The sequence below is a fragment of the Petromyzon marinus genome, chromosome 3 (assembly GCF_048934315.1).
Source record: "Petromyzon marinus isolate PM22_M1 ecotype Great Lakes invasive population chromosome 3, UKy_Petmar_22M1.pri1.0, whole genome shotgun sequence".
NCBI classification, from domain to species: Eukaryota; Metazoa; Chordata; class Hyperoartia; order Petromyzontiformes; family Petromyzontidae; genus Petromyzon; species Petromyzon marinus.
Window position 1 is genome coordinate 11,295,343 of NC_133669.1, and position 16,852 is coordinate 11,312,194.

Here is a 16,852-nt window from a genome sequence, read left to right on the forward strand (position 1 = left end):
TCTTTATCTGTGAACTTTACACCCACGGTCATAAATTTACAATCCAGGCACACACTATTTTTCTTTAACGGTCTGTGAATGAAATGTGCGGGTGACACACTGTGTGTGTGTGTGTGTGCTCAGTCACAAAACAAAGACACAGTTCCTTCATTTAGCCTTAACAGACTGTCGAGGCACCTTTGAAGGGCAGCACGAAACGCGAGGCAGTGGGTGGCTATCACCACGCCCGGCCACCTTTGTCTCCCGAGTGACGATGTTTATACACAGCGCGCCAGGTACTCATTTGAGGTTGAGTCGACCTAGGGGGACTGCAACGACTGGTTCAGTTATTCGAACTCGGGCCGCCGTGTTCGTTGCACAGAGTGCTAACCGCTACATTACCGCTCCCCATCAGTCACGCAAAGGCACACAGTGACACGTGCAGGCCCAGTCACATGCAAAACACCAGCACACCCACATCACAAACATCACCCTGCTGTAAACTTCCTTCACGGGCATTGCACTTTTCATTCCAAAATGCCTTGCTTGAGAAAGTTCCGCAAATGAATTTAACAAAAAGTATTATTATCGACATGTATTTTAATGTTAATTGTTGCTTAATATATTTCTGGATATCTTGTGTAGCCACTTTATCAATTGTTTTTTTCTTGTCTTTTATCTGGCGAACACAAAAACAAAAAAATCGTACTCGTCTGTTAAAAAGTGTCGGCATGTACACATCGAGCACAAAGACAAATATGCCCCGTATACCCTTATCAGACTGTTGGGGCAAGTGCTGGTATCGAGCACCTATGAAGGCCGGTAGGCCAATCAGAGGGTGGGTGGTCAGCACAACGCCTTTGTCTCCCGAGAGACGATGTTTACACATCGCACTAGGTACTCGTTTGAGGCTGAGTTGACCTAGGCTCATGGACCCGTTCAAACATTCGCCACTGTCGTTGGCCGTGAGCGGGAATTGGAACTCGGGGAGTCCGCTGGGTTCGTAGCGCAGTGCGCTAACCGCGGCGCCACCGCTCCTCCCCCGCAGAATTTTCCCTCTGACCCACTATTGCCTTGTGTACACCTCGCACGCATACAAAGACACACAACTCTCTCTCTCGCTCTCCGCTGAACGCTCAAGCATGCAAACACGGAGTCAATATAAGTTCACGGCTTAGCGCCCGGCACCGTTGAGCAATCTCGAGCGTGGGCGTGGAATGTGCCCAAATACACTCCCGACGACACCTGATGCCCAGGTATGATGGCTGAAACCCACCGGCGTTGCACGCATTACATACGGGGGGGTTGCAAGCCGCCCACATGGGAGCGGACTCCGACGCTGACAAAAAAAATGGGATTCTTTAGCTTACAAGCTACAGATCTTGTGGTTTGGGGTAACCAAAGCAAAGATTGCCCATTTCATAACTTGCGTTGGCCGGCGTGAGAAAAAGGTGGCTGCTGTTACGGCGCAGGCTTAGTTGGGAAGGCGCGCGGATGTCCCCCCCTCTGACCCACCCGGTGCATCGATGTTGCGATGTTAACACCAGGGGTCTTAGGTAGGCGACGGACAAAAAAAATAAACACGGCCATTTAAGAGTTAAATATTAGTGGGATTTAGAATGTTTCAAAGAATGTAGTGTCAAAAAAAAGCATTCCTCTTATTCTGGTCCTTGTGCATTAACGTCTGAACAAGAATTGTGGCAGATGAGTTCTGCCACCTACTGGCAGCGATGACGTCATGTCGCAATGGTTCGTGAAGAGCGCACGCTTTTAACAGTTTCCATTGATGGTTCAGCACTGTGTTCCATTGGTTATCCAAATAGATACGCAGACAATACCGTCTCCTTCATATATCTGTCTCTCCACGTAAAACAAAATCAAGTTTATATTTAAACGCAATCACTATCCCAACGGCCTTCTGGCAGTGTGTACTTTATACTCTATGGTTCTTTCAGTAAAGTAACGTAAAATATTTTATTTTATACCTACGTGACTTTGCCGAAAGAACCAAAGAGTATGGATTCCTGCAGTCATGAAAGCTTCAACATCAAGAGTGTATACTTTCTGCAGCATTGATTCAAAGGAAGCAAACTCTGGACCGGGTTTCGACGTACATTGTCTAATCAGCATTGCCAGGCTTAACTGGGTGACAGATTGCTGAGATACAATATATATATTTTTACGTGATACCCTTTGTTATTTTAACACGTAGGCTTTCGCGATCAATATTATTCATAATAAAGGTGTTTAGGGTGAGATTAGTAGTGAACTAATTGTCTTTTGTCAACGTGACACTTTATTTTGCTGATTGGCCGTGTCGGGTGGTGGAGGGTTTCAACACATTTATAAATAACGCGATCTCACCCAAAAACCTTTATTATGAACCCTTTGTTATTGCGAGCAATGTCATATAAACCACGGGCCGATTGTGGCTGTGTTGCGTCGGGCTTTAGATCAAATGCTGAGCGAGTCGAGTCTGCTGCTCATGGAGTACACTCCATGTATTTTGAATACGAACAGCTGGGGATTCCTGAAAAGAGGAGAATCATGTTTACATGTTGATTTAAAGCTTTCGTGACTGCAGTAATTCATATTCTTAGTTTTTTCGGTAAAGTCACGTTGAAAAGAAACAACAAAATAATACAATATATAATATATAATTATTATTGTTTTATATATATTTTATTATTTTGTTGTTTCTCTTCAACGTGACTTTACCGAAAAAACTAAGAATATGTTTACATGTGTTTGCATTTAATGCCAATTGGTGAGAAACTTTACTAGCTTGGACTGGAAGCAATGCGTTAGCCAGTGAAGTGTCAATCAAAAAATATTCATACGTCGTTTACATAACTGATGGACAGCCTGTTGAGATGCATGATCTAATTCTAGATTTGAAGCTTTCGTGACTGCAAGGATTCATACTCTTTGGTTTTTTCGGTAAAGTCACGTAGATGAAAGAAAATCAAAATAAAGGAAAACAACTAAATCAAATCACGACGTTTCGGAGGCAACACAAGCTTCCGTCTTCAGGTGGAACAGTCACAGCAAGATAGCTGCATCAAGTGGTGAGCTCTGAGACCCTCGAGCTTATATACAGGTTAAGGTGGAGGGGAGGAGCCAAGCAGGGAACGCCGACGACGCCAAGTTAATCCGTCTTTTGTTATGTTGAGGGTTCGGGGGAAGCGGTGGTTCACTGCACGGGGGCAATGAAAAAGAGTAGAAAAATGGTAAAAAAAGGCTGTGCGCTTATAAGGTAGCTGCAGTTTTGACTTGGTTTATGACATCCTTCCAGTGGTTGCTTAATTTAAAACCATCCTCTCGGTTAAAGTTGTGTCTATGTTTGTAAATCTGGATGGCTTCATGGACAAATCTTTACAAATTGAGTTGTATCTGCGGTGACTGCTATATCGGGGAGACGAAACGACACATTTCTGACCGAATTCGCGAGCACAAATCAGATTTGAAACACGGCAGAACGAATTCTTCGGCCGTGGCTGATCATTGTCTCAACACAGCGGGTTCTCATGACATTGTTTTCTCCGATACCAAAGTACTATGCAAACCTCCCGGTTATTACCAAAGATTTGCCCATGAAGCCATCCAGATATACAAACATAGACACAACTTCAACCGACAGGATGGTTTTAAATTAAGCGACCACTGGAAAGATGTCATAAACCAAGTCAAAACTTCAGCTACCTTATAAGCGCACAGCCTTTTTTTTTTAACCATTTTTCATTGCCCCCGTGCAGTGAACCACCGCTTCCACCGAACCCTCAACATAACAAAAGACGGATTAACTTGGCCTCGTCGGCGTTCCCTGCTTTGCTCCTCCCCCCCCCACCTTAACCTGTATATAAGCTCGAGGGTCTCAGACCTCACCACGTGATGCAGCTACCTTGCTGTGACTGTTCCACCTGAAGACGGAAGCTTGTGTTGCCTCCGAAACGTCGTGATTTGATTTCGTTTTCTTTTATTTTGATTTTGTTTTATCTACGTGACTTTACCGAAAAAAACACAAAGAGTATGCATGATCTAGTTTGCACAGTAAACATAGTTCTTGAACGGCATTGTGTTTTAGATCAATTTCACATGTTGTTGAACGATGCCACCAACACACAGAATATATTTCTCTTCAATATGATGTCACAAGCTCTTCAATATCCACTGTTCAGCATAGGGGCACACTTTGATGATGATGTAATACACATTACATTACTTGACGAATGCCAGTGAGGGTGTTTGGATTCGGTGCAGTGTGGGATTACTTGATCACAGGGTATTGGTGTCTGGAAATTGAGTGAAGTAGGAGACGCGCTCTCAAGATAAGTGTACATTAGGATGATAAACAAGTCCAAATGTGAAAACCCAGGTTCAAGCTTGGGATTTGGAAAGTTTTAAAGAAATAAAACCACGGTTGTGTCATCTTCTCCGCAAAGTTAGACGTGTTTATCGAGTATTCCGCTGATCACAGCCCTGTCATCGAGTGGTTAGGCGTTGTACCTGATTACATCATTCACATGAGCGTGCATCCGTGAACAGAAGCAGTGATAATGTATCATAATAATAAACTCAAATATGAGTGTGTACATGAATGGCAAGATATATCCACTACATACGGGGACTGGAACGATTATCGCCTGCACTTTGTTTGGAATAGAGCTGGTGACCTGGAGATGTCTGGAAAAGCACGCAGAGAATATTTACAAAAATGGAGAAGTGACTGATGGTCAGCTGAACTATCGGAGTCAGACGTAAATTTATCGTCTCGCTGACTCAATTGCTGCTCCCTCTCGAGCCTTCGGATGAACTGTAAACGATACAGCAGGGTAATGTAGCACGTAGCAAATACTGCGCACGACACTTTTTTTTTGTTGAACGCATCTCTTTCACGGTGACTTGGCAGGTTTGCGGATAATATTTCAACAACAACAAAAAAAATCCGCTACGACATGCTTGTCTTTGCTCATGGCTTCAGACAGGTGTGCTGAGTAGTGTTTCCTTCCCGCTGTATCCCCCCGCATGGTTTCAGTCGAGGTCCCCTTACGCGCCCTTGCTGTGCGGACTTGGGTTTTCGCCGCATTAGCGGCGTGCTTCGTGTCCGCGACACGCGAGCGGGTGTGCGCTGTATTGTATTCGGTTCTTGCGTAGACGTCGCGAATCAATTGGCCTCCGTGGTGTGAGCTCAGCTGTAGCCTGGCTCGGCTTGCATGGGAACAGCTGACTGACAGCTGGCAGCAAGGGTCTGGTGTGATGGAAGGGGGGCGGCTGAACGTGCACGTCACGCATTATCTCCCAGAACGCAGCAAAGGAGTCTGCGTTCGTATAGGTGCATACATCTAGACGCGTGCATTTCGAGGTATGTCCCAGGGCCAGATCGTGATTGAAGGGAGGCTCGGGGTCTGTTTTCCTTTAGGAGCCCATCTTTGGGAGTGCATTTTTTTCGTCGAAATGTTGTCATCACCACTGCTTCTTACATATAGCTGTATGGGTTTTGTTGTTGTTGTTGTCAATCCACGTCCACATAAGGGCCTCGTCATGCGGTGCGGGCCACAGGGGTTATTTGACCATACTTCACCACGCTGCTGCGTGTGGGTTTGTGAAGGTTCGGGGGCATTGATATTGAAGCATAGTACAGCGCAACAATAGGTTTTTGTGCAACACTTGTTTAATCCATGCTTTACCGGATCTCGGTTTAAAATGCGATTGTTAAGCTTATTCAAAGTTGAAATGTTTTATTTTTTTACATTACGACATAACTGACAGTAAAGCACGTCGTGATACTCTCGCTCTAAATTTACTAATTTGTGACACTGAGAACCCTTGACCTCCCAACACAGCCAAACGTTGCAGAGCAACCCTCACAACCAAATTCAGCAAGTTAGTTACAAGAATTGTTGTACAACTTACTGGTGAGTTGAAACAAGAATAAATTGTGAGGTAAATCCTTGTGCACGTGACGATCAATTTGTGCGGCTGTGTCAGATAGTTTAACGTCACACATTTGGTCAGTTCATCACTTGGTTTAAACCGAAAATCAGTTCCGAATCATAATGTTGCCTACGAAAACCTGCATATTTAATCAACAAATTGCCCTATAGCATTCATCATAGTGCTACAGTATTTGTTTTTACCATTATAATCAACATATATAAAATGTTAGGGGCCAGTCAAAATCTGAGGCCTCAGACTGCAGCCCTTCAAGCCCCTGTGCTAAAGCGCACGGGATGCGACCTTTGACCAAATCAACTGGAACACACCCGATCTCGTCAGATCTCTGAACCTAAGCAGAATTAAGCCTGGATAATGCTCGGATGGGTGACTATCAAATGCATAAAACAGGCGTTGCAGTCTACTGCAGGGCTAGTGCTGTCAGCAGAGGGCAGTGGAGCAAAATCCACAGTTGCTCTGTACTATGCTCCTATGTCTATGCTCTTTGACTTCACCGACCAAGACTGACCAGCGTTATGAAGTGTGGTCTAACAACCCCCATAACCGAGCATTGCGTGGAGATTCCTTCATCCAGCAGTGATTTGACAAAGGGGTGCCAATTATACCGAAATGGCTTCAAAGTGACAATTTTAATTATGTTTAACTACTTTTTTATTATATATCTCACTCAGTGCAATCTAATTCAGTGTTTCATGGCTTCTCCAGTGGCATACGAGTCGGTCTGTATTGGCATAGCTATCATGCAGCATATGCCACCCTTGAAGTGTACTTCTGCGGTAGCCCAGTGCCCAATGACCCCACTCCAATATATCTAGAGGTTACATATCTGTGAAAATACCAAATCAAGAATGGCCCTGCCACGGAAACTTGCAGGAATTATCTGGGTCGCCTCAGCTGATGTGCTGTGAACTGACACCCTCTAACTGAATCCACTCCGTGGCAGGGTATTGCGCTCCAACTTGTTCCGACAGCTCATACACAAAACTGCTAGATGTACAATTAAACGACACATAGCGCATCATACACGGAGCACTGAAACTGCCACCAATAATATGGGATCCCTGTTCTGGCCTACATAGATGCATGCAATCTGCAAGGGAATTTACATAATTTTCTTGCCACTGACATTAACCAAGGTCTCAATGATGTACCTCTGCCAACTCAAGTTCTGATCCCCATTCTGGGATCGCGCCCTCACCATCTCACCCAGATCCAGAACAATGCTGGTGAACAGAGTGGAACTACACGGACATTCACAATGAGGACCTCATTCGAGACTCAAACATCGCACCCCTTGTCTTTGACATTCCTCAAAGACACCGGTGCAACCATCAACTCCATCAGAACGCCAACAAGCCGATGTGCCCATCCCCTTCATAAATGGAAAATTAAAGACAAGGAACATTGCGATGGTGGCCATGCAACCCACAATGAAGCAAATCTACACAAACGCTCCTGTAGCCCTTTCGTGGCCAACAGACCTCGACATTGGCATTGAGCTCTTGAACATTTTGCCATAAGCAAGAGCAGTATCGTAGCTTTTTGATATATCTACTGGTTATTCAGTGTTTTCTTTGTATCTCGTGCGTGTGGGTTTTCTCTGGGTGCTCAAGTTTCCCCATCCCACGCAGTGAAATATTTGATGAAGGAGTTGCCAAACATCCGCAGCAGGATCCTCCTTGGGAAAAAAAAAATTGCACGACTCACGGAGACTTTCCTGGACAAATAACAGGGCATTACGAATATTTTTTTACTTTTTTTCAGAGCCCGTGTAATATTACAGGACCTTAACTCGCATTGCTAGAGCAATGCTGCCAAAAATAAAAAAAAGCTTTTCTTTGCTGCTGATTATGTGGAGCCGTTGATGCGATGGAAGGCACACAAAAGGCACTGTGTTTAATGTTCATCTTAATGTGTGCAGTGTTAACAAGTGGGTAAATATCCTGGCTCTCACACCACTGGAACCCTTGACCATTAAGTGACTGCAATTTACTGTAATAAAACCTCCGACCGCAAGAGCTTTGAAGTAGATTAACCATAATTGGTGTATTTACGTTGGGAGTTTTTAGCTTGTGCCAAATCAAAGTTATTATGTTGTACACGGCATAAAACGAAGTCCATTCGTTACCAGTGCTCTCGGATTTTTTGGATTAAAACCCACAACATCCAACAACACCGTGCCAGCGATGCACCTACGTGAATGAACTCCGTTCATTCCAAAGCCACAAAACGCTTAATACATTTTTTTCCACCGCCCCCCATCGGGACCGCTCTACGACGGGATGGGATCGCCATTCACACTTTCATTAATAACGGACGGCGACGGCGTGACCCGCGGCGAGCGCGCGCCGAGTGCCGCGGAGCGCCGCTTGCCCGTGTAGCACGGAAACGGCAGCGAGACATCCTGGGCTGGAGGGGAGCACCTCCCGGGGGCGACCCTCACTTCCCGCTCCACGCAATACCCCCCCCCCCCCCCCCACTGAGCGGTCGCGCGCGCGCGCGTCCGTGAATCGCGCGATTCACGGACGTCGCCACGGGGGGCACGGAGATCCCTGCCACGAGCCGGAGGCGCTCGCCACCGGCCCGCTTCGCAGCGCGCACTTCAAACAAGCGGCGGATTCTTGTTGGTGTTGTTGTTGTTGTCCGCTGTTGCGTTGGTGGGAGAGCCACAATTCCCCTCCCGTTTTTTTTTTTAATACAGCTCTCTTGATGTGTTTCCTGGCTCGAGTGAGCGGATGTTTGTTTTTTTGTTGTGATATTCGACCTTTCGCGCCGCGTGCTTGGGAGTTTCAGTTGTCCGACGTTTTGCCTCCAGTTCCTCGCAGGTTCATACCGGAACAACACGCGGTAGAGAGCTATACAACCGTTAAAACCCCACGCAGTCGTAATGCTCATTTGAGTCACCTATCTGCACGGGTCAGACTCGATTTATGTAAGAATATAACTTTCCCTTTGGCTACGATCACACTGCTTTCAGGCGTCTTGTATGTCAGGGCTATTTTACTTCAGGAAAGAGTTCACAATCTTACGTTCAATAAACGTTGCGTTCCACAAGCTCCCCCCCCCCCTTCACTATCCAAATGGCTTGTTTGTGAAACATCTTCAAAGCTTTCAGTAGTGAAAAAGCACGTGTCCGCGTGACATCAAGGAAGTGTACCTGCCGTGTGTGCTTATGGCCTTAAAGTGGCGTTTTTAAAAGTCGGGCTTGAAAGATGTTGACGCACGAGCTGCTCACAAAGTTGCCGTCCACGTGACCTTTATTGTCATTTTTTTTAAAACAAAGCAGCTAAAATGTCCTGGGATCGTGTGCACATGTAAATCTAGACCGGAAAATATCTTAGAGTGTTTAAACGATTTTGAGAAAGTCACACACACACACATCTAACATGTTTAAGAAGCAAGTGGCTACACTTTGCTGCCCTTAACTCTGGAACTCGCTATCTCTGTCTATTCCGTTCACGTACAGGCCTAATTCCTTCCTATACCTCACTTCCTACGTTTCCATGCCATGATACATGCTCACCAATACCGCATTGTAGACTTATTACCACCACATCTAAAAAAAATATAAAAAAATAAGCTAACTCTCTGCTTTCTCCCATCACAGCTCCTCTTCACCAAGGAAGTGATGAAAGTTATGGAGTGTTCAGGAAGTGCAACTGCACCGCGACACACAGGCCGGAAGTGTCCAGTTTCCGAGGTACGGGCGAAGAGGGGAGGAATTGGACAAGGGGGTTTGGGGGGGGGCATTCAATACCTTGCACCAGGGCCCATGCCAACCACGTTGTTCCACTGCTCATAGATACAGTAATCACAATTCATGTCCCCCGACCCACCCTCCGATATGCAATTGTACCTAAACGCTTCATGAATGAATGTCACATTACGTTATAAAGAGTAGAGGCGCAGCCCTGCAATTGCTTGCTCATGTCACTGGTGGTTGAAGGGCTAGAACTAGATGAAGCTAGAGACAGCGCCTCTAAAGGCTATTTGGCTGACTCTTCCATACCGGCCAATTAAACTAAACTGTTGATATGTATTTTACCAGGTAAAGACCACTGAGCAATATAGCTCTTTTTCAGAAGCGATCTGGCCACAAAAAAATCACGGCTCAACAAAGGGGCTTACTTATCACGTGCAAATGTATCGCAGCCAAATACTCTAAAAACAGATTTCTAAATGTGGAGGACCTGGAAAAAAATGCACGGGACCATGGGGAGAACATGCAAAATCCAAATATACATCAGGCGTCAGGGTCGGGATCGAACCCACGACCCCCTGTAAACCACGCGAGGTAGTTAACATCTCGCCACCGTGGTGCCCCTTTGATATCTTGTAAGAGGTGAGATTCCCCACACTCTACCCCATTGCACACTTTACCCCACCACTTTCCGGAGGTGTAGCCATTTATACTGCTGAGTGGACATATGCGGGGGGCAGTGTGGGGGGGGGGGGGAAGAGGTGGCCGGAGGAGAGAGTTCAATAATGTTGCCCATTGTTCCAATTGCCTGGCCGGGAGATCGAACCGGCGACCTCTGGATTGCAAAGCGCAGCGTGCTGCTGACCATCGCACCACGGCGAGCGCCTCCCGTGTCGCATCGCGCTGCGCCGTGCCGACTCCTTTCATCACGTGGGCGCATTTCCGCGAGGGTCCGCAGCGTGCGTCTCGAAGGAAGGGCTACATCAGCACATCCCTCGCCCCGTAACCCCTACACGCCACAGCTGTTTGTTTGACATTACCCACACAGACCCTTCCCATTTCCATTCCCCTAAATAGACTCAATTAGCGCTAATTACGTTTAATTCACTTCCCGCACTTTTAAACTCTTGCGCGCAGGGGCCGAGACCTTAGAAACGAGTATGCCCCATCCCCTGCACCTCTCCCACCTCCCGCCCGAACCCACTCTCAAAAAACCCACGCTGATGTAAGTTGATGTGAGGCGTGTTTCTGTCTGCCATGGATGCCGGTTAGTGGTTATGTTATTGAAGTTGGAGAGACCGATGTTTGGAAAGGGAAGCGTTGTATTTGTAGTTTGTGTATTCAGGGCTCTCGGTTAATGGTGATAATAAATCATTTCATAGCCGAAGACCATTGCAATTCAAAATAAGTAAATAGAAAACAATAGCAGTCCATTAGGTTACAGTCAATTACCAGTGAAAGCTCTGCACCGAGGTAGCGGCGTGTGGCACAATTAGGTAAACGTTTGAGGCGGCCGGGCTGGACCTGTGGTCAGCGTGCTAACCGTCGAGCCGGTTAGCATGGAAGCCTGGGTTCGAATCCTGGTGCCACATGGCAATTTGCTGCCAGGAAATACCAAAGCATGCCTCCTATTGTACGGTGGATGTTAAAGGGCAGACTTAATGCACAGTAATAATAGCAAATCCTGAATTTTGAAATGAAAAAAGCTAATTTTTAAGTGTCACCATGATCAAGAATCATTTGGAGCTTCGCTCAGTTCGGTGTCTGGCTGTGAGCCAACAACGGGAATTGTAGATTTCTATAGCGGGAAACCGATTATATCAATGGTGGTATGACCATAACTAGTTTTCCGCGTACCTCTTGCAAATAAAACAATGCATAATAGCAAGCTGACAACTGTGTTGTTTGTGAACGTGTTATTTTGGTATAAATGTTCTTCGTAAAAATAATAATTGACACCCCCTTGTCAATCCACTGTTGGATGAAGGGCTGCCCTTGCCGTGTCGGGTCATGAAGGTTGTTTTGGCCATACTGCACTTCACATTGCTGACCAGTGCAAGTCGGTGAAGGTGGGGGGGTAGAACTAGTTCATATGTCACTTGATACCTCGCCACTGATGTTAGCCATGGCCGGCAATTTAACTCTGATCAAAAGGCCCAATAGCATACTGCACCAACCACTGCACCACAACGTCAACCGCGATTACATGGACTACATATGTATAATTGATATGCAGCACATTTTTAATTGCAGCCTGCAGTGTATTATTGTTTTAAAGATTATGAAAGCATCTCATAAAAAGAGATGAAAAGGGGGAAAATAATTCATCACACTGTTTTTCACCAACTAGCCAAAACAACACACAACTGCTTATTTCCGTTTGACAATAAGGCAAGGCTGCCTGATATTAAAATGGGTGGCGTTTTCAAAGTCCTTGTTTATTTACATTTTTCTAATGTGCAATGGTGTTTTTTTTCTTCTTCTTCTTTTTGATCGTTGTTTGTTTATTTTCCAATTAAGCTTACCGGTTGTCTGTGTGGTCCTTTAAGGAGCATCGTAAGCACAAGGGATTTCAAGATGAATGTCTCCCTTACGTCTTCATAATGTTTGGAATCGAACAAGTACTTTAACCACCACGCGGTTTGAACATTTTACTTTATTTGACTAATGTATTCCAGTTGACCATCTTTTGACGGGCCCTTTTATAGGACAGTAAAACGGTTTTATGGTTCAAAGGTGGTCAATGCCATGTTAGTGGGCAAACAGAACCTAAAGCTTTACTGCCTCTTTTAGGTGGTTCAAAGGGAAAGTGGTTACCCATGCTTTTCTACCCGCGTTGTGCCTGTGCAGTAATATCGCACGAAATCAGCCACTGTAAACTTATATTTGGTACAATTCGCATCTTTCTTTTTTAGGGCACTACTCTTTCAAACCCCCAGATATAAAAACCCCATTGTGCACGCGACCTCTCGCTGTGCAGTAAAATCACGCCGGGGCTTATCTCTGCAGTTAGCTGTTAAGGACACCGCACACGGGGGAAAGGAAAAAAAAAAGCTCAAGCCGTTTCAACGCATTCCGATCCGTTTACAGGAACACCCAGGCTCTGGATCCCTCCGTGGGCTGCGGTCCCTATGAGCCACCCGCGTGCGGGTCCCCTATCCCCCCCACCACCACCGCCACCACCACCGCCACCCGCCCGTGCGTTGCGGGCATTGTCATGGCTAATTGAAAAGTGCCAGGACGGTAATAAATGGGTGGCGAGCGGAGCTGAGAACACAGCCGGCTGGGTGTTCACACAGCCATCGGCGGATTAAAATGCGACCGGCACCCGTTACGCCGGCCTCCGGGTCCGTGAAAGCAGCGCGAGTTATTCATTCGTGGGGTCTGTTCAACCAGCGGTTGCGATTTATTGCGCCGAATTGCCACCTTTGGACTTGAACCCCGCTCCGTGGACGCTTTGAACTTCAAGCCGTGAGGCCGTGTTGCTTTTAGGGCATAACCGGCGAAGCGTTTCAAATCCACAATCAAGCAGCTGAAAAGCTCACGTCGGCACACATGCAGGATGCATTAGAGCCACTATTCGAGAGGCCCATTAATGACCGTTCCTCGTGACTGGACACAGCCCATTTGACATCGTTCGCATTCCAGACCGTGTGGTCGACGAGAGGACAGGGGCTGATGCGTCTTGGGTCGAACGCTTTGGCTTCGCGTGCATCCTGACACTTGATATAAAGCGATGGCACCGAGCCAGAATTCAAGTTGAAAAGATAGTAATTCATGACTTTAACGGCAGCTTAGAAAGCATCACGATACGCCGTGATTGTTGATGCACGCTCTGTTATACACTGCCATATCGTCCCTCGCTTATCTTTATTCTTATGCAGTAAAAAAATTTGATTATATACTTCCATACTAAAATCTTAAATGCTAGTCTGGCTTAATTTGAATATCTTTTTCAGTCTTAATGAATAGCATGTGTTAATTCCACACTCAGGAGTGGCTAAATTTACGGTAAAGCCACATTTGCTAAGATTATGTTTTAACAAAGGAACTCTGCACTTGCCGTTTGTTGGGGTGAGGATGTTGTGGTAATTGTGGTCACCAGACCCATCAAATGAGATGATGGATTTACTCTATAGAGACAGGTGCTCAACCATTCAGATAACTGTCCCAACTTCCTCTCTTTAGTACTAAGCAAGCAAATTATCATCACCCACCACAATTTTAGAACAGAATAACAACGTATTAATACTGCTTATCCTCTTTTTGGGAAAAAAAATACACTTGTAAAAATGGTTGTGGAATGTTAACATTAATAAATGATCATTCATAGCCCATTGTCATTTTATTGCTGTATGGTCTCCCCATGTCATGTTGGTAAATGGGAGTTGTGTGACCATACTTCACCATGCCGGTCAAAGCGAAGGGTGGGGTTTGGGTGGGAAGGCATACAGAGGTCCAGTTCATATCACTTGTCACTCATGTTAGCTTTGGCCAGGAATTGAACTCTGGTCGTCCTGTAGTTAGTGTCGTGTACTACTTTGTGGAGGAAAAAGCACATCTAACCGGTTTGCCCATTGAAAATCCATTTAGGACAAGAAGAGCACATAAAAATATCCAAATAGGTCTATAACCTACTTGCTGTACCATACTGGCTTCTATAGGCCTGCATGTCGTAAAAAAAGAAACAAGTTGTTTAAAACTGAGTGAAAGGCCATCAAGACAAATGTCTCCATGGGAGACATGGGAAATATTGCGAACAGCGATAAATGTTCTATTGAATTTAACTGTGACCTGACGAGTGAGAGAGTCTGCAATAGAACATTAAATTACAAAGCCTGTCTTTTTTAAGCTGTGGAGGATGTGACGCTTTGAGGACATGGAAAATTCTGCAGGGGAGCCTCAGAGATAAACTTACCACCACTAAGCCACAGTCACCTCTTTCCTTCCCAGGCATTGTGTTCAAACCCTTTACTGCGACATCTTCAACATCTGCTTGCAAACAACTGTGTTGCTAATGCACCCCCCCCCCACCACCACCACAAGTCCTTGACTCACCCACCGTACCAGGCTACAAGGTGAATATTAAGGTTGCAGTACTGCAGCTATTAGATTCCTGATCCATCTGCACTGACGTCAGCTGGGTGAAAAACAGGCTGTATGAAGTGATATCTTGGCATGTTTGGATGCCTTTTAGATTTGCTGTTGAAGACACTTTGTTGCTTAGATAAGATTCGTGTCATCTCGTGTGTGGGTTTTCTCCAGGTACACTGGTTCCCTTCCCCACACTTGAATTCTCCAGAAGAAATTGACCAGCAACTTGCGCGAGATGGTGGTGTTTTTTTCCGGGTTACGTGAAACTTTCATAGCTGGCTGAGGACGGCCAATAAGAATGTGCACTGCCCATTACACTGACGCAGTTGTAAGCCCCCTGGCAAAATGAAGTTTGATTCCCAGCCACAGCTAACATCAATAACCAGTGATATCTGAACTGGCACTGACTGGCGTGGTGAAGTATAACCAAGCAACCTCCATGACCAAAATAATGGGGGGTAGCAATGGCTTTATACAGGGGTGTACATTAGATTACGTAAGTCGAATGAGCTAACTCTGGTGAGGTATGGCATGAAGTATGATGAAATAACCCCCACAACCCACATGGCATGGGAAGACCCTCATCCAACAGTGAGCTTCAAAAGGCCTCTGAACTTGTATGTAAATTATGTTGCCTCTGGTCCTATTTGACCGAAATAGTGAGAGCCCCCACCACCCCGTGTGGAAGGTGGAACGCCTGCATGCACTCTTTGCCGGTGGCCTCTTTTCAACAACTTCCTCTTTGCTGCGAAAAACCGTGGAAAAACAGGAAACGTGTTAACATGCGTGTGTCCCTTAGCGCAGGAGGCGCAATTTACAACTCGGAGCTCCTGCGCAGCGGCACTGCCAAGCTGTCCTCATGGGCTGCTTCCATCGCTACAGCAAAATGCTGCATTCGTCATTGTCGCTACTGTAGTTTTTTCTTTCTTCCTTCCTTCAATTGACTTAACAGCGAGTAAAGATGCAGCTGATCACACCACGTGATCAGGTTCGTCAAATTACCGGTGTCCCCCCCCTCCATACTCAAACGACGATTCAGCGGTGGTCATCTCTGACGGCCATCCTGAAATATGGGTGAACAAATAACATTCTGATGGAGAGGACAGGCTATATATTGGACAACCTATGTTTCTCACATAGTTGTACATATTTTATAAACTACCGAGTTTATGATGTGCCGAGTTTAAATCCAAGTTCACTCTCAATTGGGATTTGAACTTACGTAATTATTCTCGGATTGTTCGGGTGAGAAACAGGTTCAAACTCGATGGATGATTGTAGAAACGAGTTGCACGCACAGGCAAGTTAACATCTTGCCAAAGACTTTGGTACGTATGTAATAGAAACAAAATATACTGCAACATTTTAGTACAAGTTTTTTAAAAATATTTAATTAATTTATCCGCTTTGCAATGCAGCACAGTGTTTAAGTCTAAATATGCAACTGTTATGCAGTGGTAGCCGAAGGTAAAATCACAACAGCATGCACGTTTTTTCTGGGAATATAGCACCACCATGTGCAGTACTTTACAAGTGCACAAACTGCATTACCGAGCATTGCGTGGCATGCAAGTCAGTGGCTGCGATGCATTTTCACAAAAACATATGTTCAGTTGAAACATGTGCCGTGGGTAGAAAAAAAGCAGTGGTGCAAAACCCATTGTTGTCATGTTTTATCCTTCCCCACCTTGAACCCGCATTTACCAGCGTGGTGGAGTTATGGTTGAAATTACCCCAATGAGAACCCCAAAGAGCAAGGGGAGGCACTCATCCAACAGTGCATTGGCAAAAGGGCTGTCCACAGTACATGTATGATTACCAATATACAAACACAGAATTTCCCCATGGCCACGTGGCCATTCAAGGAGTAGGCAATTTATCATTGCCATCAGTCATTTGTGTTGAATTGTTGACACTTGACTTCATAGTTTAGGTTTCAGATTTTGTACCGAAACCACCTGAAAAAGAGGCTTACATATCCATAGGAATACAAACTAGATGTTTAAATGTTTTAATCAAATGATTTTAATTATAAATTAAAGTCACATTTCCCCGTGCCCTGAGGGTTTAAAATCAAACTGCAGTTAGATGTAAAATTTGCTGTCAAAGCTAAATGATGCACAA